The 20,177-nt window shown below is 54.9% G+C and overlaps 1 protein-coding gene across 1 annotated transcript in view; it reads right to left on the bottom strand.

Annotated features, from left to right (window-relative positions):
* The window catches only part of FAM222A (family with sequence similarity 222 member A), a 92,964-nt gene extending 89,662 nt beyond the window's left edge, over positions 1-3,302 (bottom strand). Inside the window, exon 1 of the mRNA XM_075012569.1 lies at positions 2,809-3,302. The gene's annotated coding sequence lies outside the window, so the exon portion shown is untranslated. The remainder of the gene's footprint in view (positions 1-2,808) is intronic.
* Positions 3,303-20,177: the final 16,875 nt, after the last annotated feature.

The following is a 20,177-nucleotide window of genomic DNA, read 5'->3' as shown; positions in this document are numbered from 1 at the left end:
TCTTTCCTCTGGCCTTGGGATAAATATTCAGAGCCTGAGAGGTCTAAATTTTTAATAACCAGTCTTATTTCAACTCACCACACCTTGCAGCTTGAACAGAAAAAGGCCATGCCCGGCTATGTACAGAGCTGCTGAACTGGCAAGGATGGGAAGGAATGCCACCGACCTAAAGATCCACATCAGCGGCCTCCCCCTCTAAGCAATAAGGGCTCAGAGACAAGAGAGAGGATTTAATGGGTTTTCTAATCTTTTCCCTCACCTAATTCAGCCACCCCTCTGCCCAGGCATGCTGGAATCTTCCCAAAAGTCAGCAAACCACTTCCTCGCCTTGATCCGAATGCTCCCCACGCGCATGGATGGGTCAGCTCTCTTGCACACATTTGCATCTTCTTACATCGAGGAGCCAAGTGAGAGACCCCACATGCTCAGAAAGCTGCAATGCCCCAGCCAGTCCTTCCCCCTCCCTGCCAAGTACATCTGGGGATGAACGGGTTACGCTTTCCTTGCATTTCCTGTTTTTTCCCTGATGATCCCTGGCCACGTATGTTAGGAACACGACAAGTTGCTCTTCTCTCCCTCGCTGTCACACCTGTCAGGTGAAAGCTATTGGCAGCTTGCGGCTTCCTCTAGTGAGCAATGTACTTTGAATGAGTTCACTTAAAAGTGTCACGTGTATTGCGACTTGACACCGAGTGCACAGAAACACACACCCCTCTATTAAACCGGTCACTTGCAATTGTGCTGTGTGTTTATCATTTACACGCGCCGTTTAGTCTCAGAGGTAGCCGTGACCAGGGTTCTCCAGATCTGGAGAAGTGGGTCTGTCCCACAAAAGCTCATCACCTATTAAATTATTCTGCATGTAATTTACACACACAGGGCTGCCTGAAGCTGGGGAACTGGGGAAGCACCTAAGACATGTAATACACACATTTCACAGGTTTCATTCAGAACAGAGCAAGAGCCATTTGGTCAGAATCAGAGCACGCACGCACGCACCTTCATTTTACTAAAAAAACCGAACACACAAGCCGTGTGTCAGGAGCCGTGCTAGAGAGGAGGAAAGCCATAAACAGTAGATGGTCCCTCTGAGTTCAAACCTTAGCTCAGCTGCAGCAACCCGAGACGCTTGCTAAGGAGTTCAAAAAGAAAAGAACCGAACCTTCAAACCCTAAGCATTTACTGCTACCTCCTTGAGCTACCGGGCGCTACGGCGACAAGCACTCTGCTCTCAGGAACATGCCATTGTGACAACCAAGCAACAAGATGAGACTTGCACGCAGGCTACGTGTCCAGAGAAGCCACACAAAAGGGAACGAGGCACACACAGTTCTGTGGGAAGCCAATGCTGTCAGGCATCTCGAAGCCTCAAGAGCTAGTAAAGACTTGGTTATTTGATCTAGTCAGGTCACCTCCCCCATAACAAGCAAGCATTTGAAAATTACCCTCCCTCTTCTTCCTGGGAACTGAGCTTGCAGCGCGCTGAAGCTAACTTGGGGTATTTTGCTCTGGACATCCTAAACGTCCCCCCAAACGGAAGTGCCTTTGCACACTGGCCCTTTGACTTGGGCTGCGCAACATTAAAACTTCCCATATTTAGCATTTAAATTGCCTTTATCTGGCATCTCTCCTCAAAGCTGGATTTAGTGCTCTGGCAGGTTCTTTGTACCTGGCGGGCGGTGGGAACCCCTTGAAGTTGCTGTTCTCTGCCCCGCCAGACTGGAAAGGTATTTTTGATCATCCTTGGGGCATGTGAAAGGAACCGCCCCCAGCTCAAACAGCGGGAGGCTACCTACTGCCCAGCAAGATTAGCTATTTAACTCTTGCTGACCATTCTGCTTTGCTTCTGGCAGTTTGGGTTGCACTGAAGGTACAGGAGATACGACTGGGGATTCTCTCTCGCGCCACACAAGCGCTTGCTGGAAGGCATTTCAGGCCATTCCTTATATTTGGAGACAAATCCGTAGAGGCCCACTGTGAAAAAGACTAACAGTGAGCGAGAACGACTCCTAAAGAAGACAAGTGTCGGAGGGGGAGCTGAGTTAGCCTGTGTCTTCAAAGACAACCAGAAGTCCTGTGGCACCTTTACAGACTAATGTATTTTGGAGCATAAGCTTTCCTGGGCAGAGACCTGCTTATGCTCCAAAACACCAGTTCTTCTCTAAGGTGCCACAGGACTTCTTCTAAAGCAGATGATCTAGCAGGTGCTCAGCCGCCTCCTTTGTGACCGGGCTATTCACACAAACCCAGGGGCTGGCGATCAGCATTTCCTCCCTGCCTGCCCTTCAGGGGACTTCTCCCTGCAGCAGCCCCAGCACTGCCAGCTACCGAGGGATCAGGCTAGCAGGCAGAACAGCAGCAGCACCAAACAGCGGCAAGTCCTGTGGCCCCGTACAGGCGAACAGCTATTCTGGAGCATGGGCCTGGGCCAAGACCCGCTTGCAGGGTTTGCTCCCAGCAGTTCAGGCAGCCACCCGGCCCCTACACCCCGGTTCGAGTCCCATCCAGGACGCGGCAGATGACCGGAGAGCCCTCTCCAGCCAAGCAGCCCGCAGCCGGGCCCCGGGGGATCGGCGCGGCGGCTCCCGGGGAAGCCGAGAAGCCGCCGGCCGAGCTGAGCGCCCCAGCGCCGGGCTCCCCGGCTCCCGCGCAGGCGGCTGGTTCTCCCGTGCCCGGGGCTGGAGGCCTGGCAGCAGGGGGGGGCGCCCCGAGTCAGGTCTCGGGCGGGACCCGCTGCTCTCCCGCCGCGCCGCCGGGGAGGCCGGGGCCAGCCCCGAGAACCGCCCCGCCCGGCCCCCCGCTACTCACCCTCGGCGCTGCGCCGGGCGGCCGCCTCTCCGGGACGCTGCAGGCCATGAACCGGGCCGGGGGTCCCCGCCGAGCGCCGCCAATCCGGTCCGGGCGCCCGCCGGCTACGAGGGGCCCATGCGGGGCTGGGGCGCCGGAGCCGGCCGGAGCCGGGCCCCGCACGGGGAGTCGCCGCGGCGCCGGCTGCTCGCTGGGGGCTGCACAGCTCGGCCGGCGCCGTCACATGCCGGGGCCCGGGCGGGTGCGAGGCGCCTGGCGCGGCCGGGTCCCCGCGCTCCGGAGGCCGCGGACTGCGGCGCGGGCCCCGCTAGGCGCCTCCAGCTCCCGGCGCAGACAGGCGGGGCCGCTGCAGCGCCGCTCCCCGCTCGCCCTCCGTCGCCCCGGCCGCCCCGGGGAAGCGGCTCCGGCCCCCTCGGCCCTTCCCGGGCCGCGGCCCCTCCCGCCCGCGCGGCTCCGGCGGCTCCTTCCTGCCCCGGGGCGGCTCCGGGCCCGCTCGCCCGCCCGCCTCCTGCCCGGCGCGCGGCTCCGGCGACACTGAGCGACCGAGCCCGAGCCCGAGCCCGGCGCCCGCACGGGGCTCGGCCACGCCCCCTCCCCGGCCCGTTACCAGGGTGACGCCCCGTAGCGTCCTGCGGGGGCGGGGCCGCCGCCACGCGTTCTTTTCGCGGCAAAATTCAAAGGCAGCCGAGCCGCGGCCGCCGGCCCCGGGACTACAGGCCCCGGCATGCACCGCGCCATTCGCTCCCTCCAGGGCTCTGCCTGGGGGCCGCGGGGCAATCTGGGACTCGTAGTCCGCGAGCGGGGTGACCCCCCCCCCCTCCACGCCTTGGAGCCCACAGCGGGGCTGCTGGGCTGGGCATCCCCTGTCACTGCTCCCTGCTTGGTGCGCCCCTGAGGGACGTGGTCTCTCGAGGGGACCCCCGCTACGGGTATCCCAATAGCATTCACCTGCCCCGGTCTGCCGCTGACCTACTCTCTCCTTCTGTGGTTTGGCCAGGTTCTAAACCAGGGCGATGCATAGTCGTGAGGGAAGCGTGGTGTCCTCAGCAGGCTCTTGCGAGGGACTTCTTCCCAGGCTGAATAAATCCTGCCCACCGCCTGTCCATAGGATCGCGCGTAACACAGCTGAAAGAATTTCAGCCATTAATTCCTGCATCCAGCCCAAATGAGAATAGGTCATTTGGAAAAACAACCACTCCTGATAGGGCCTGGTCCTAAAGCTCATGGAAGTCAATGGATAAGTTGCCATTGATTTCAGTTGGACCTGAATCATGCTGTTAAAGGCGGCTCCAAGAGATGGTGGCTTTAGCACAGCTCTTATAATTTTAAGGCACTCCAAGCGGGTGTAGGCGTAGACCCAGTAAGGTATTCCCACCCCAGACGGTCACCCACGGTTTTGCTGCACCTTGACAGAGATGCTAAACAATTCAGTTTTTCTCAGTTTTTGACGTATTTTTTGTTTTCACTGGAAGTCGGAATTTTTTGTCATAGGTCAGAACAGGAAGCAGAAGTTTCATAACACCTCGGCTTGTCCTCTTGCCTTTTTAGCTCCTTTTTTTGTGTGAAACCCGTTCGTCTTCGCAGACCTCAGGGAGATAGGGCAGTGTGAGTACTGAAATTTGGAGAATATTTTGATAAGGAACCACATCTCCAAACCTCTGGAGATTTCCTTTTACTAGTTCCCATCCAGGGAACATTAAGGTTGAGGAATTATAATAAAATAATAGCTAGATATGCTTTCAGGAGAGTGATTCCTCTGTGTAATTATAACACATATTATCCTCCCTATGAAAATACATTATACTGAATAAATTATCTCTTTGAGCAGGGCTATTCATACTATTCATTTGTTTCATTTCTTTCTTTTTCTTTTTGCTAGCATATTCTCTAGATTCTTGTGCAACTTTATAAATCTGCTGTTGCTTATTTATCTCCTTTCTCTGTTGTAGTCTAGGCTACCGATTAGAATAAAACTATTATACGTTTGTGAATAGCAAATAGATTGTTCAAAGATAATTTAATCAGGCTATTAATAAGTCAAATAGAAAGAGCTTTTTATATTCAGGACTAAAAAAGAAACCTCATTTTTCCACATAAAACGTCTTAACTACCTGGAGTCACTCACTGGGGCTTGGCAGTGCTACAGTGTGTTTGCTGGAGAAGAAATCTCTTTTGATTCAAGTGAACATTTTAACTTTGTATTAGTCTTGGACAAGATACTGTTAAGCAGCTTCAGCCTACAATTTAGATGGACCACATAAATGATTTTACAGGACAAATAATTCCATGATTAAAAAAGAAAAATGGGTAATATTTAGTGCATGGATATTTCCCAACAATGTTGGGAACCAGCACACAACATTATTTTGCTAATGAATGAGATTCACAAAGTGAAACTGACCGTAAATGTTAAATGACATTGACCAGTTTAAATGTCAAAGTTTAAGCTGAGTAAATTGCAAAAAAAAAGCAAGCAGCTTCCATCAACGGTGAAAAACAAAGATTTTTAAAAGTCCTTCTGCTTTAGTGTAAATCACACAGGAGCTACATCTGCTGGCATAAACCTCATTGCACCAGGTGGGAATCTACCCCAAAGGCTTTAAACACAGGGTCAGATTCTGATCGTGATTACACTGGGGAAATGGAGTTACTCTGGATTTAACTCAGAGCAAAATCTGATCAGTGATCTGTAAAATGACAGCATCCCTTTAATTTAATATAATTATTTTTGACTGGCACAGGGAACCCAAACTGCTGAGCATTTTCATCACTGGTTGTGACAAATGTGTGCTGTAATTCTTTGACCAAAATGTCAGTCGGCTCTGAAAATGACTGGCCCTGGAATGAGGGAGATTTCCCAGGGATTAAAACCAGGCCATTACTCTCCAGTTTAAATGCATTCAAGCCCCTGAAAGCCTATCTGCTTTGGCTCCTTTTGTACGAAAAGTTATTGACTTATCAAGGTTAAAATACATTCAGCATGGTCCAATAGAACAGGGATATCTCAGCATTCATGCTGTCATTTGGAGGTCTGTTTTCATGGCAACAGGGCTCTTTTCTGCACATTAAACGGTTCAGTTGTGCAAAGTTCAGACGTTACATAAACAGAGAGGTAACAACAACAAAAAGAAAAATCAATGAGCGCATGGGCATGGAAAAAGGAGATAGCATTGATTTGTCCCACCGTCAATATTTGGGATCACTGCTTCTTGCCCTGTACAAAATCCTCAGATACTGGCAATATAGGCACAAAAGAAAGGCTGAAGGACACCCAGGGAGAATGGGCCTTCACTTCACAGTCCACCATCTCCTTCGCTTTAATTAATATTGTCTTTGAAGTCCCCTACAAGGAGCTACTGGCCAGGCTGCTGATTCCTGCCTGTGCCAGGCACAGTGAGAAATGGACCCTTTCAGAAAAGAAACGGGGAGAGACACTCTGCTCTAATGGTGTGTTATGAATAATCCCTTGTGGCGCTACAACTTGGTGCCAGAGGGCCCCTGTGTGTCTCTGGCAATACGACGCCAGCAGGAAGACAGCCCCCTCTCCCCTCCGGCAGTTCTCCACTAGTGGGAATGGGCAGGGAGCATGGGTCATCCCAGACCAGGTGAGCTCCAGGCATTCCCGGGTGTGTTCCCAGAGGTGCCTGAGAACGGCTCCCCGCTGGGGGATTTCAATAACCCTGTTCTTAGGCCTGGCAAGGGCCCAGGGCCTTGGAAAGTAGAGCCTCACACAGGACCTGGGGGCTCTGATAGATGGATGTAGGCATAAGCCTTTGCCAGAGGCAAAGGGCTTCTTCAGCCTTGCTGGTTCCCAGCTGGTGGCAGTGGGGGCAGGAGTTCAAATCCAGCATGGCCGTGCATGATGTGTCTTATGCACAGTGGCTTTCCCATGCCAGCCGCTGACCGTCAGTGTCCCTTAATGTCTTATTGTCAGCCACGTGAGGCTGCCGATGTGGCAGAGGACGACTTTGGAGACTATTGAGACCAATGGGCAGGAGAAGGACAGAATTTGGGGTCACTTCCCTTCCATAATCCAAATGCCAAGAAGACAGATGAACGACGAAGACCCTGGTATTCGGCATAATGGACGGTTCGAACAGGAGAGGCCGACCCCACAGAGAATGGGCTGATGACATAATAGATTGGTGTGGAGCTCGTCTACAGAAACGAAGCCTCTCCTCACCGGACAAGGAAAGATGGGAGGAAATAGTAAGAGAGGCATCGGACACCAATGGGCGCTGCGCCCATGGTTGATGATGACGAAGAGGACAGATGCTCATGTGCTCTGTGCATGTGCCCCCTCATCTTTTATAGATTCGGAAGAGTTATTTGGTTGAAACAAATCTCTGTCCCAGTCAAGTCCCGGGGCAAAGGCAGCTGCATCAGAGACATACACTAGAAATGCGTAGGGTCTCTGGGTGCTTTTGAAACCCAGCAGAAATACTGCGAGTTCTCCCTTTGCAGCCGTACAGACCTTTACAAGGAGGGCCTTTGTCTGCCACAAGGGGACCCAGTCCGGCCTGACTTCATTGACGTCAGTGATAATGGAAGTCACACGCTGAGAAGGAGCACGCCAGGAAGTGGTCGTTAGCCGTGAAGGAGTGTAACTGGGCATTCAGCAGGGGGTGCGCAGTGAGCATGAGGGAGCAGGGAAAACCACCGCTGGGAGGGCATGAGATACAGCGGAGGCAGACCAGCAGGACAGAGAGGTTTAGTGACTTGTCCATAGTCAGTGGCTGAGGCCAGGAAACAAAAGTCCACGTCTCCCGTTCTGTGTTCAGAGCTGCCAGCCCACACTTCCTCCCCTTGCAAATTTCGTGCCATTCAAGATGTGCCAAAAATTGGAGTCCATGTTTGTTCAATAGCCCAGATGGGGTCTCCAGCACTTGTTGGAACAAGGAGCCTCCAAGCTACACAGTTTGCCTCTTCTCTTCTCTCCTTCCAAGAAGCCACTCGTTTCAAAGCTACAGCCGGAGACAGGGCAAAATACTGTGTGGTCCCTCGGCCTCTTGGCATCTTTCTGACCCCTGCATGCCTCCTCTGCCCATTTGGATGGTGCTATCCAGACAGCTGAAGAGCCCAGATCTCACCCATTTCCTCAGTCGTGAGCCAGTCCTACGCGGTTATGTTTTCTAGTAAATATTATGCCAGCCAACTGAGATGCATGAGTCAGGCTTTTCACACAAGTCTGTGGCATAGCATAGTAGCTCACATATGGCGCGTGTGTGAGCACGCGCAGGGAAATGAGAGGAAGTCAGCGAGGTGTGTGTTTGTGTGATCAAGCACATGTGTGCATGAGAGATAGCGATCAAGTGTGTGCGGGTCATGTCCATCTTAAAAGGGGGTGAACCTGTCTGGATGAAGTGAGAACTGACCTGAATTTTTATAGACTCAAGTATCAGAGGGGTCTCTGTGTTAGTCTGTATGCACAAAAACAACAAGAAGTCCTGTGGCACCTTATAGACTAACAGATTTTTTTGGAGCATGAGCTTTTGTGGGCAAAGATGCATCTGACGAAGCAGGTCTTTGCCCAAGAAAGCTTGTTCTCCAAAAATCTGTTAGTCTATAAGGCGCCACAGGACTTCTAGCTGTCTTTATAGACTCAGAGAGTTTAATGTCAGAAGGGACCATCACAACCATCTAGGCTAGCCCCCTGCAGCAGAACCTCTCCCATCCACTACGTCACAGACCCCTGAGATTCACACTGAATCATTGTAGGCATATGCAAAAAGGTGTTGAGATGTTTCATTTATCACTGACTTTCGAGCCCTTGGAATTTCCTGCTTCTGTCTTTGATTGAAGCCATCTAGGAATGATGGGAGCTCTCCCAGAGATAATCTCTTCAGGCCGTCTCTAGCCATGCTAAGTCCAAACAGGACTGGGAAGTTCACCTCCTGGCTGCGTCCAAGAGATCGGAGGAGAAGCTGGATCTCTGGCTGCTTGTCCAAGCCTGCAGCAGCTCCTCCATCAGGGCTAGGGGTATGTGTGTGTAGATGACAGCAATGCAAACACCACCCCCTACCTCGACGCATCCAGCCTGCTGAGTTTAGCCACTGCTACAGCGCAGGGGAGGCGGCCGCTGAGCATCAGTTCTGCCCTTTTCCCTCTGAGAGCCACAGACGCTGAAGACAGAGCCCACTTCTTGGGCCCCTGGTTCCTTGCACTACCGCTCTCGGCTGCTTCCTGTAGAACACACGACTACGTGTTGTCTGCTCAGGCTGTCAGCCTCTCTGGGCACTGCCGGCACTCATCCTCTCCTCTCTCTGTGCTCAGTCGGGCCGGCGCTTTGCTCCGGAGCAGCTGGTGTGGACGCTGGTGCACACAATGCAAGCTTGCCTTTCGCGGGCAGCCTGCCATGCTCTGTGCATGGGAAGAGGTACTAGGCCTGCCAAGAGGGGGTGACAAAGGCCAAAAGCCCCAGAGACCAGCACTTCTGAAGGGCCCAGGCTCCTGCCTACTCCACTGCTACTGCAGCAGTGACGACTGGAGCCCTAGCCCTTGAAATTGCTGCTGGAGCCCTCTGCGGCACGGTCCAGGCAGCTTGAAGGGCTGGCTGGGGAGGCAATTGGGCGCGGTGCAATGTGCTTGGAGTGGCATTGATGGCTTGCTGCCTCAGCCCTGCCCACTTCTGCGGAGGCCCCGCCCCTTCCCCCGAGGCCCTGCCCCTTCTAGGAAAACAGCCACACCCCCAGCCTTGCCCAGGGACCCCGGGAAATCCTCCCCCTGGTGCATGTCAGACCCTTGTTGTGCATCCATAAGGGCAGATTTGGGCCCTTACTTCTATTATGACAAATTCCCATCGGCTCCAGAGGCACTACACCAGGGGTGGGCCTGTCTGGCCCTATGCAGCAGGCTGGGGCAGTGTTCTAGGCACCCTTCCTCCAGGCTGGAGGCCCATTCTCAGCCTGTGCACAAGCAAAATTCATCCCTTTCTGGTTCATCTTCTTTTAATTTGTAAACACTGTGGCTCAGAGTCCTGGTGTGAGGAGGAAGCGGGGAGAGGCTGGCGGGAAAAGTACAACCCTGCAGTACATTTGCTCTGCCTGTTTGCTGGGAGCCTCTGATGGCACTGAAGATAGGAAGATGAATGACAGGTGATTTGGTCTTATCTCACTTGGCAACATTTCATATCCTGTACAGGCCCATTATATGGTCGCTGTACCAGGAGTGCACAGAGCCGGAAGGAAACACAATGGGCGTCAGAATCTGCGGGTGCAAAGCCTGGGTTCGCAGCTGCCCAGGCTGCCATTGGTAGCCACAGAGAGGCAAATTATGCACACAACTCTCCAAAGGGATTGAGGGATGCAGGTGGCCTTTATTCGGCACTGCTGAGGCCACATCTGGAGCACTGCGTCCAGTTCTGGGCCCGCCAGTGCAGAAAGGAGAGGGTCCAGGGGAGGCAACCAAAATGATTAAGGGGCTGGAGCACATGACCTATGAGGAGAAGCTGAGGGATTTGGGATTATTTAGTTTGCAGAAGAGAAGAGTGAGGGGCGATTTGATAGCGGCCTTCAGCTTCCTGAAGGGGGCTCTACAGAGGCTGGAGAGAGGCTGTTCTCAGCAGTGAGGGATGGCAGAACAAGGAGCGATGGTCTCAGGTTACAGTGGGGTAGGTCTAGATTGAATATTAGGAAACATGATTTCACGAGGAGGGTGGTGAATGCGTTTCGTTACTGAGAGAGGTGGTGGAATCTCCATCCCGAGAGGTTTTTTAAGTGCTGGTTTGACCAAGTCCTGGCTGGGGTGATTTAGTCGGGGTTGATCCTGCTGTGGGCAGGGGGCTGGATTAGATGACCTCCTGAAGTCCCTTCCAGCCCTAGGATTCTATGATGAAGGGCAGTCTTAGGCTGGCAGCTAGAAGAGTTTAGTCCCTGGGCGAGGCAGACACGGATGGCAGCATTTCCTCCGTTCTTCTTGCAGACCACAGGGCAATTCCTGGGGACGTGGCCAGTGGACTGGAGTTCTCTGTTTCACAGGCATGACATGGGCAGTAGCAGCCACCCTATCCTCTCTAGCCCATCCCAGAAATACTCCAGCCCACGCGAGTCTAGAGAGAGGGAGCCAGTCTGCAAGGCCCAGTCTGGTTCTGCCTCTCTGCTCAGACTGAGAACAAGCTCAGAGGAAAGCTGTGGCAGCTGGTTCATGCAGGCGCTTTCTGAGGTGGCAAATGCACTGAGCCCCACCAAACCCATTCGGCGTTGGTCCCCCACCAGCAGTCAGGGTGGGGGCACGGTGAGCTGGAAATGGGGGTCTTCCCTCTTGTTCCAGGGAGAAAATCATCCAGAACAGGCTGGTGAAGAGTCAGAGCTGGCTTCATTCTCCCTTGGCGATTACATAGGTAAACACCTCCGTTGCCTTTCTCTCAGACTTGCTAACCGTAAGAACTGCTTATTCACTATTATTGTTCTGGTTTCACTAGGGTGCTCTTTGGGCACAGGTGTGAGTACCCTTTAAGAGTGGAGCATGATGGGAAGCTCAGCTTTTCTGGAGGTGTTCACTCTATAGGAAGTGAAAGGTCCTAGGGTCTGGCTAGGAAACGAAATATGCTGCCAGTGGTTTGTCATCAGTGGTCCCTGTAAGCTGGGTGCTTGTGCAGACACGCCAGAGAGATTTAAATGCTGGCCAGCTGATTAGCAGAGCACCCACAGCTGGGGTGTTTGTTTCCCTTGGTGGTTCACATTTGCACATGCCTCAGTGCCCATAAAATTATTCCGCACCTGGGTGGAAAAAAATCAGCACTTGCGTGGAAAAGAGGAAAGGGAACCCTGGTCGTCATTTGATTTTTGTTGGGGTTTTCTTCCCTTGTGATTCTTTTGATCGCTGATAACTCAGAGCTGATTTTAACCCCCAGGGCCCAGCGTCTCATGCCAACGAGAGGGCAACAGCTTGGGTCATTCCCAGTTGTACCTAGAGCTTTGAGCCGACCACACCCACTAAGCAAAGGCCTCTAAAATGAAGCCAAGTGTGTCCCTTCTCTAGGGAATTTCCCCGCAGGGTGTGGGGTGCAACGCACATGCCGACAGGTCTCAGGTTCACCATTCCAAATCCATCGGCGACACATTTCTTGACTTTCCCTTGCTCAGGGGCTTGTTTTGTCATTGTGACTGGGCATGTGCCTGCTAACACAGGTTGGGCCTCCTGCTCCGGCACCCTTGGGACCCAAATGGTCTCAAACGAGGGAGTTTGCCACAGCAGGGGAGGTCAGTTCAAGCCCCTTGGCCCAGCTCTGCTCCAAGCTTGACTCCTGGCCCCAGATGCTGCCCCCACCCCAGCCGCAGGCCTCTCTGGCTCACTCTGCTTCTGGCCCCAGCTGCCGGCACCCTGGCTGGCCTCCCCAGCCCTGGCTGCCAGCTCTCAAGATCAATCCTGGGTCTAGCCCCGGCCAGGCTCTTGGCTGCCAGCTCTGCTTGGACTGCACAACCCAGGCACCAGCCCTGTTGCCACTTGTCTGGGCTGAGCTATTAGCCCCTCCTGGAGTCCTGGAAGGGCTCTGGGCTGCAGGCCTTCCTGCCACCCGACTCCTGGCTGCCAGGCCTTCCTAGCACAGGAACATCCACGGCCCTGCCAGTGCTGAGTGCCAGTTTGCAGAGGTTCAGCCTGTAGTAGAATTTCCCCGGCAGTAACCAGGGCACTGGTAAAAATGCTCACGTGATGCCAATTTAAAATTCCCCTGTTGCAAATATCGGGGCAAGCAAGCTGCAAATCCCTTTTCGAAGGGCTAACCAACACGGCCAACACAAGTGCATCTGGAAAACAACCCGGAAAGGCCTGCAAACAAAGGGGTTTGGGTGAAGGGCAGAAAATACGTTGTGACACTCCCCTGCTCCACCCCGTGGGTCGTCAGTTCACTGCGCTGCCACCTGGGGTAGGGCTAGAGCGAGGCTTGGGTTTGGTTCTGGCAGGACGTGAGCAACTCCCACCACACTAACGGCCACCTCCAGCTCTGGGCACAGAACTGAGGGATCACTCACCCTTGCGCTGCATTTGAAATGGGTGTGAATGTTGCCTGATGTCCATTGCACGGCGTGTTTTTTAATTTTCCCTCTGGGTGATATGACATTAATTTCTTTCTCCCCAGAAGGAGTTGGTGACACTGATAACTGTCTGCCTAGCACGGGGCTAGACCATGCTGGCCTTGCAGCTTAGCGGGTGGCCTCTCTGCCTACAAAGTAACCTGCCCAGCGAGCGCTCAGGTATGAGAAGTTGCTCTGGGACCCAGAAGTGAATGAGTCAGAGAGTCCCAGGGGATTTTCACCTTTAACTTATTTGCTTTTTTCCCCTCCAAACCTGCTGACACTTGGAAAAGGGAAATAGTTGTAATTTGCTTGTTTCAGCAAGTTTCAGGCCCACTTTTTCTGCATGTGCTGCCTCTTTAAAGGCTGTGCCTGGCCCCAAGCATTAATTGCAAGCTCCCAGGAGGTGTGTATCCTTTGAGGTGGCATTAGAGAGCTGCAAACGAGAGAGCTGTGTAGCACACACTCCCCAGACCCTGAGGATGGGACAGGACGGATCCTGCAATCACCTCAGTGTTGGACTTTGGGCGGCTTTTGAACAGGGGGTAAAACTCGGCAATACTCAGCCTGCAAAAACTCAATGGATGGTAGCTGGGGAAACCCCCAGAAATCAGAACGTTTCAGAGCATTGATTCTCGTTGCCTCCTGTGCAGACTTCTGCATGGCCAGGTGTCACGACACACTTCCTGGGGCTGTAGGATGCTAAAGGATAGAGCTCTCGTGAGGGCCTTTTGAGACCCACAGTCAGTTCTCTGCTCTGCCACGGACGTTCTGAGTGACTTTGGGCAAGTCACCTCATTTCTCTGGCCCAGATCCTGACAGGGATTTAGTTTTTTAGCTTCCCCTGGAGTTCGATGGATTAACATGGCAACGGGAATGGTTGGGGGCTGTTAAAACTGCACTGGCCACAGCAGGGGAGCACTCTCACATGCATCCCAGGAGCGGAGAATGGTTGAAAGAGGGAGGACGGAGAAGGCTCTTTGCGTGTGCTGGGCGGGCGGTGTCTCATCTCCCTGGACCCATTACTGTCCTCAGAGTTTCAGCCCTACCTCTGAAATGACCAACTGCACCCTGAGCGGAGAGTAGCCGCACCAAATCACTGCGATCTATTTCCTGAGTCAACAGGTCCTTACAGATCCTAACAGCTGTGAAGTCTCCTCTGGACAATAAACGTAGGACTTACGACTTCTAGTTAGACAATGACACTTTCGGCGCAAGAGTATCACTAATTCCTAACATAGGAAGAGCTTTTCTTTTCCTGCTTTCTTAATCTTCCAAGGCCAACCCAGTCCCAGGTGCTGAGCTGCTCAGCCCTGGCAGGCCAGGCACAGGGGGATGGTCAGACAGAAGGCCACCTTTTAAAGGTCCTTGTGAATAAAGGTCTTTGTGAATAACCCCAACAGCTTCACCTAGCCTGACTCAGCCACTCCTCCTATTCGCCAGAAGCTTTACCCGATGGGAATTTCCCCACTGAATTAAGGGGGCTTTGGTCCACCCTAATTCAGCAAAACCACGAAGCACCTGAGTAAGCCTGCTTGAGCAGCTCAGTCTATTCCAGGCACATGTAACATCCTCATCCTCATGCAAGGGGAGCACCTCCCAATTTTTACTGTACTTCACCACGCCCCAGCCTTGGCAGGAACAGCCAGGTTACTACCTGGCTTGGACAGCTGGGGACCTGAGGCACAGAGAGCATTAGTGGCATGCCTGAGCTCATATGAGCTACGTCTACACGGGGATGCTACATCGAAGTAGCTTATTTCGAGGTAGCGACATTGAAATATGCTATTTCGATGAATAGCGTCTACACGTCCTCCAGGGCTGGTGCCGTCGACGTTCAATGTCGACGTTGGGCAGCACCACATCGAAGTAGGTGCTGCAGGGGAGCGTCTACACACCAAAGCGGCCCACATCGAAATAAGGGTGCCAGGAACAGCTGCAGACAGGGTCACAGGGCGGACTCAACAGCAAGCCGCTCCCTTAAAGGGCCCCTCCCAGACACACTTGCACTAAACAGCACAAGATCCACAGAGCCGACAACTGGTTGCAGACCCTGTGCATGCAGCATGGATCCCCAGCTGCAGCAGCAGCAGCCAGAAGCCCTGGGCTAAGGGCTGCTGCACACGGTGACCATAGAGCCCCGCAGGAGCTGGAGAGAGAGCATCTCTCAACCCCTCAGCTGATGGCCGCCATGGCGGACCCCGCTATTTCAACGTTGCGGGACGCGGATCGGCTACACGTGCCCTACTTCGACGTTCAACGTCGAAGTAGGGCGCTATTCCCATCTCCTGTTGGGGATAGCGACTTTGACATCTCGCTGCCTTACGTCGATTTCAACTTCGAAATAGCACTCGTAGACGTGGCGGGCGCTATTTCGAAGTTCGCGCGGCTACTTCGAAGTAGCCGGCTCATGTAGATGCGGCTATGGGATGTTTGCAACAGATCAGGGAACCAGATGCAGATCTCCCAGGTGCCAGGCTGGCACCCAAACCCCGGGACATCTTTCCTCTCTGTTCTGCGGGTGCTTTGCTGAATCAGAGGCACACGGGAAAATATCAGAGCCATGGGGTTTTGGCTGCAGGGGTTGCAAGCCACCAAGGCCTGGTGGATAGTGCTAGGAAAGGTCAGCACTGCTCTCTTGTTTACGCTGACGTAAATACACACTAAAAGGCAACGTAGCAACCAAACCTCCAACCCCACCCGCCTCCAGAACAGGCCTCGGCTTTTGTCCCTACCCCTCCCAGGCAGGCCTGATGTCCTGAGCCAGCTCAGAATCCCTGGCCAGCCCATTCTAACGCTCGCTGCGAGTCCCGCTATGACCGCCGGGCGTGGGAGGTGGTGTTCCCGTGGGAATGGTGGGGCGCAGCGGGCACATGCGCGAACTCGCCTGTCTTCCCGCAGGGAGGCACCAGATTTCATTCTCCTGACAGTAAAGGATTTAATATGATTTATTAAAAATGTATAAAGCCCGGTTGTTGGTGTCGCTTCTCTGATAAGAGCATTGTCTCCCGCGCCGCTTCCATGTCAGATATGTTCAGCTCTGGTTCACGTACCCCTCACTCAAACGGCTCCTGAAATGACATCCTCCTTGCACAAGACGGTCTCGCCAGTGCGCATATTAATTGTCGGCAGAATGCCTGAGGCAAACAAATTCAGACTTCAAGAGTCATTACAGCTGATCCGCGACCTCTGGGAAGGTGGCGTGCGAATTCTGCCTCACACGGCTGCTGACAAAAGCGCACATTTAAAAATAAACAAACCAACCTGAACCCAGTACCCTTTGGAGGGGTCTTTTCAGCAGCCCCTCCTGGGACAGGTGACGCGGCCCTTCTCGCCTCTGAAGCGCCTTCTCCTTGCCTGTGACGCAGCTCCAGACCTGAGAGCGCCTGAGGGAGCCGATCAGAGGGCACGATGAAGATGTCATCGGGGCCTTACTGGGGTGCTAGGCCGAGGGCTGCGGAGGCTGCCCGTCGTGATGCCCTCACCGTGACTGGGACGCCCAGCCTGTCAGTGCAAGGGACGACAACTCGTGTGACTGCAATTTGCCAGGGCAGCGCTCGGCCGAGCCGTGGCGATTCCCTCTGAGGCCAGCCCCTTCCTTCCCAACAGGGGCTCTGCCACGGTAAATTTGCCTTGCCTCTGCGCTAGCCTCTCTCCGTTCCCCTTCCCTGAACCCACGCCATAGCCGCTGCTTCCAGCTAAACTGCAGTATCAGCTAATGGAGCGTTGGACTACCTGGCCGGGAGACACCTGTGCTGGGGGTGCGGCACCCATTACACGGGGCAGTGGGCTGGGAGCCCTGGTTTAGACCTTGCATGGCACCCAGACAAGTGCACTGCCCCTTGGGGGAAGCTGCGCTGAGGACTCCTGCCCTCCGCCTGTCCCCGTCCGGGAGTGGGCAGGTCCGGACACTGCAGGGGCACCGCAATGTATTTTGCCCCAAGCCACCCTCTTCTGTCCCAGCTTGGCGGCTAACGGAAATTCGTACACTGCAGCTACCGTGCAGCCTCCCCGTGACGAGTTTCCTGGCGGTCCTCACATGCCAAATCAATCTGACGGGTCTCAGTCCACAGGCCACAGCCCCGAAGTATCACCTCAGTACCTCCCCTGGCAGCTCGCCAGAGGGGCTGAAGATTTCACCGGGCAGGGAGACGTGACTCTCCGTGGGAGACGGGAGCCTGCAAAGGGGTGCGGCTCAGGCCCAACGGTGGGACAGTGTGGAGGGCTGGCATTGGCCCTGTCTGTGCTGTGCCCGGATGACTCCCTCTGCAGAGCCGTCCGCCCCGGGCTCCAGGCTGCGGCTTCACTCACCCGCTCTCCTCCCTCCAGGTGTCATGGCGACACCTGCCGCTCTCAGGGAAGCCCCCAGGTCAGGCTGCTCAGAGTTCCTCAGGCAGGTGACGCAGCTCCTGGCAGGGAGATTGGACCAGCCGAACCTTTAAAATATATCAGCCTCCAGGTCAAAGCGAAGCCCCAGGTGCCTGGGGTTTTTCAGGACTGTCAGTCCCCAGATTACTGGAGCGGGGAGTCACAGGGCAGGGACACCCCCCGCCTGGCAGCCCTGTGGCCAAGACCAAATAGCTGCTCTTCTCGGCAGGGCAGTATGACCTAATGGTCAGAGGGGCCGTCTTTAGATGGAGTGCAGTGAGACCTCGTGTCTGCTACTGGGCTACTTCCTGCCCTGTCTTCCCGCTCCGTAGCCTGCAGGCCACCTGGAGTAGCCAGCAGCTGAAATTCCTGATGACTCCTTCTGCTTGTGGGCTTCCCCAGCCAGCGAAGCATTCACCTGGGTCTTGACACGCCTGGTCTCCAACAGCTCCCAGGTGGGAGCCTGCAAAGCATGTCTTCGCTCCTCCCTGCTCAGGGCAGACAGAGCTGAGCTGCTCCCTTTTATACCATGGTTCCGGTTGGAGCCTGCCCAGCCGGAGAGAGGGGGTGTGGCCGTCTCTGCCCACAGTGTGGGGTTACCCCTTCCAGCCAGGGTGGGCAGATATGTCCCACGGGGGCTGGGGAGTTACTGGAGCGTTTCCTCTTTCAGGTAGGATTCCTCTCCCAAGCACATGCCCCAAGATAGCAGTGGGTATATTGACGTGCCTGATACCAGGCGCTGGGTGGGAGAAGGGACCCACATGTCTCAGTATATATCGTTGTTAGACTGAGGACCCAATTCTCCCCCAGGTGCATTTCCCTGGCTGGGAATTTGCCGTTTTCCCCATGACAGCAGCACAAACCTGGGTATGTCTGCCCAGGGGGAAGGGGCTGGTTGGTGGAAGCTGCACCCCTGGGCGGAAAAGGGCAGACTTTCTCCCCAGAGGGAAAGTGCAAATGGTTAGGAAAACATCCACCTTTGTCCAGGAAGGACCTCACGGCTCAAGACATTGGCCTCTCACCAATCCTTAGACCAACATGGCGAGTGTTTGTTTCAGAATGCAACCCATGCGTCCAGCTTCCTCTCCTGTCACGAGAGCGTGGGGTCCCTTTCCGAGGAATTGTTCCTGCTGACCCGGAACCTCCCAGGAAGATTAATGAAGATGCGTACAGTATATGAATGCCTGTCTCCCAGCATGATGTATTCCAGCCTTCAGCCGTAAATCCAGTTATGGACGTTCAGCGGGATAGTGGAGTACGGAGAGAAGCAGGGATGCTTCTTTCCCTAATGCAGGAAAGGTCATCAGGGTACACAGGCTGCAGGAGGACTGAAGATGGATTTGATTTGATTCATGGCCAGCCGGGCTCGATGAACGGTTTGAATAATGTTTATTATGGGCTTCGGGCCTGAGGAGAATTTATTACAGAAAATTGGGAAACAAAGTGAAAGGAGTGAAAAACCTCTTCAGTTCGCATTAGGTGAGACAGAGGCTTCGATGGCTGCGGCGCTGGAGGGAATTTGTTATGGTTTTCGGGTGACCCAGAGCAGCAGAGTCTGGTGCCATCGCAGGGCACTGGCAGGCTGCCCTGTGGGCAGACCACAGAGCTTAATCCACAGCACGAATGCGTATCAAGGGGATTTGGTGCCTGGCCCTGCCCAGGCTGCACAGAACCAGGTGCCGTGCTGCAAGGAGTGGCCTGCGAGGGACACGGGCCCCCTGAGACGTTGGCTTCTCCCTCAGAGGAGAGAAGGTTGCGCCCGGCAAACTCGGGAGCGGCCCCAAGGAGCAGCTGAGGCGGGAGCCGCCAGAGGCCTTGGGAGAGAGGCTCCTGGCCCCTGTCCAGCACAGTGCCCGGTTCAGGCTGAATGGCTGCCCTTCTGAGCAGGCTTTTGCCTGCCCCACCTTCCCTCTGCTTTGCCTCCCAAGAGAGCCACCTGGCAAACCCAGCCAGGCCTGGCCTGAGGGAGAATGGTGTTGCTGCCTGCACTCCATGGGGTCAAGCAGCTGGCCCCTGCAGGCCATCCAGGACAGGTAGGTCACACCTGTGGGAGGGCCCAGAGCAGACACGACTCAGCACCCTCTCAAGGCGGGGAGAGCTGGGCCCTGCCCCGAGAGAGCCGGCGAGCGGAGGGCTACTGCCCGATGCCGGAACTCCAGCCCCACGCCGCATGGGACCCCTGCCCTGCCGGCTGGTGAGCGCTGCTGACGTTTCCAGGGCTGAGGCGTGCGGTGCGCCCAGGCCCCTGCATCGGACAGCGCGACGAGGCCTCAGCCCGTGTTTGACAGCTTTAAGTACGCGCTGCCGCAGTTTGGTCATTAACAGTGCCGTGGAGATGAAAGGCTGCAATTACAGTCGGCTGCCCACCCCCGGCCCTGGGAAAGGCGTTTGAAGTTATAAATACCTGGGGACAGAATAATAACCATGCCGTAAGGCAGCCTTGGAAAGCCTTGCGGCTGCTGGGCCCAGCAACGCTCATCAGGCCGGGGCTGAGAGACGCAGGCCGGGGGAGTCAAGGGGCAAGCGGGCGCCTGAGGGGGTCCTAGGACTGTGCAGGACAGGACAAAAGCAGGAAGCAGAGTGGTGCTGGGGTAGTAGCTGGGGACGCGTAGACACCCCCAGCTCTGCTGATCTAACACAGCCTGTCAGAGGAGGGGAGAGAACCCTGGGACTCTCCTTTCTGTCCTCTCCCTGGCCCGTGCTCTCCTCCCCGCTGGAGCTCTCTCCTGGGAGGCACAGGCTTGTGCTTCCGAATCCCCCATTGCAGGCTCCTTCGGGATACGGGGTGAGCCAGGCGCCTTCCTGCAATTTCCCTGCCCCTTCCTGCCATGCTGGTGCTGTCCTGGAAGCCCTGGGTGGCTCGTTCAGAAAACACCCAGACGCCACTGTGTGTTCTGTCAGCGTTCCCTCCAGAGAAACCCCAGCGGCGTCCGTGACAAAGTACCTGGACCTGACACTCCAGCGCACTAGGACCAGCCAGCTCTTTGC

The sequence above is a fragment of the Carettochelys insculpta genome, chromosome 18, assembly GCF_033958435.1.
Source record: "Carettochelys insculpta isolate YL-2023 chromosome 18, ASM3395843v1, whole genome shotgun sequence".
NCBI lineage: Eukaryota > Metazoa > Chordata > Testudines > Carettochelyidae > Carettochelys > Carettochelys insculpta.
The sequence above is the reverse complement of the archived record's forward strand: the minus strand, read 5'-3'. Positions and strand labels throughout refer to the sequence as shown.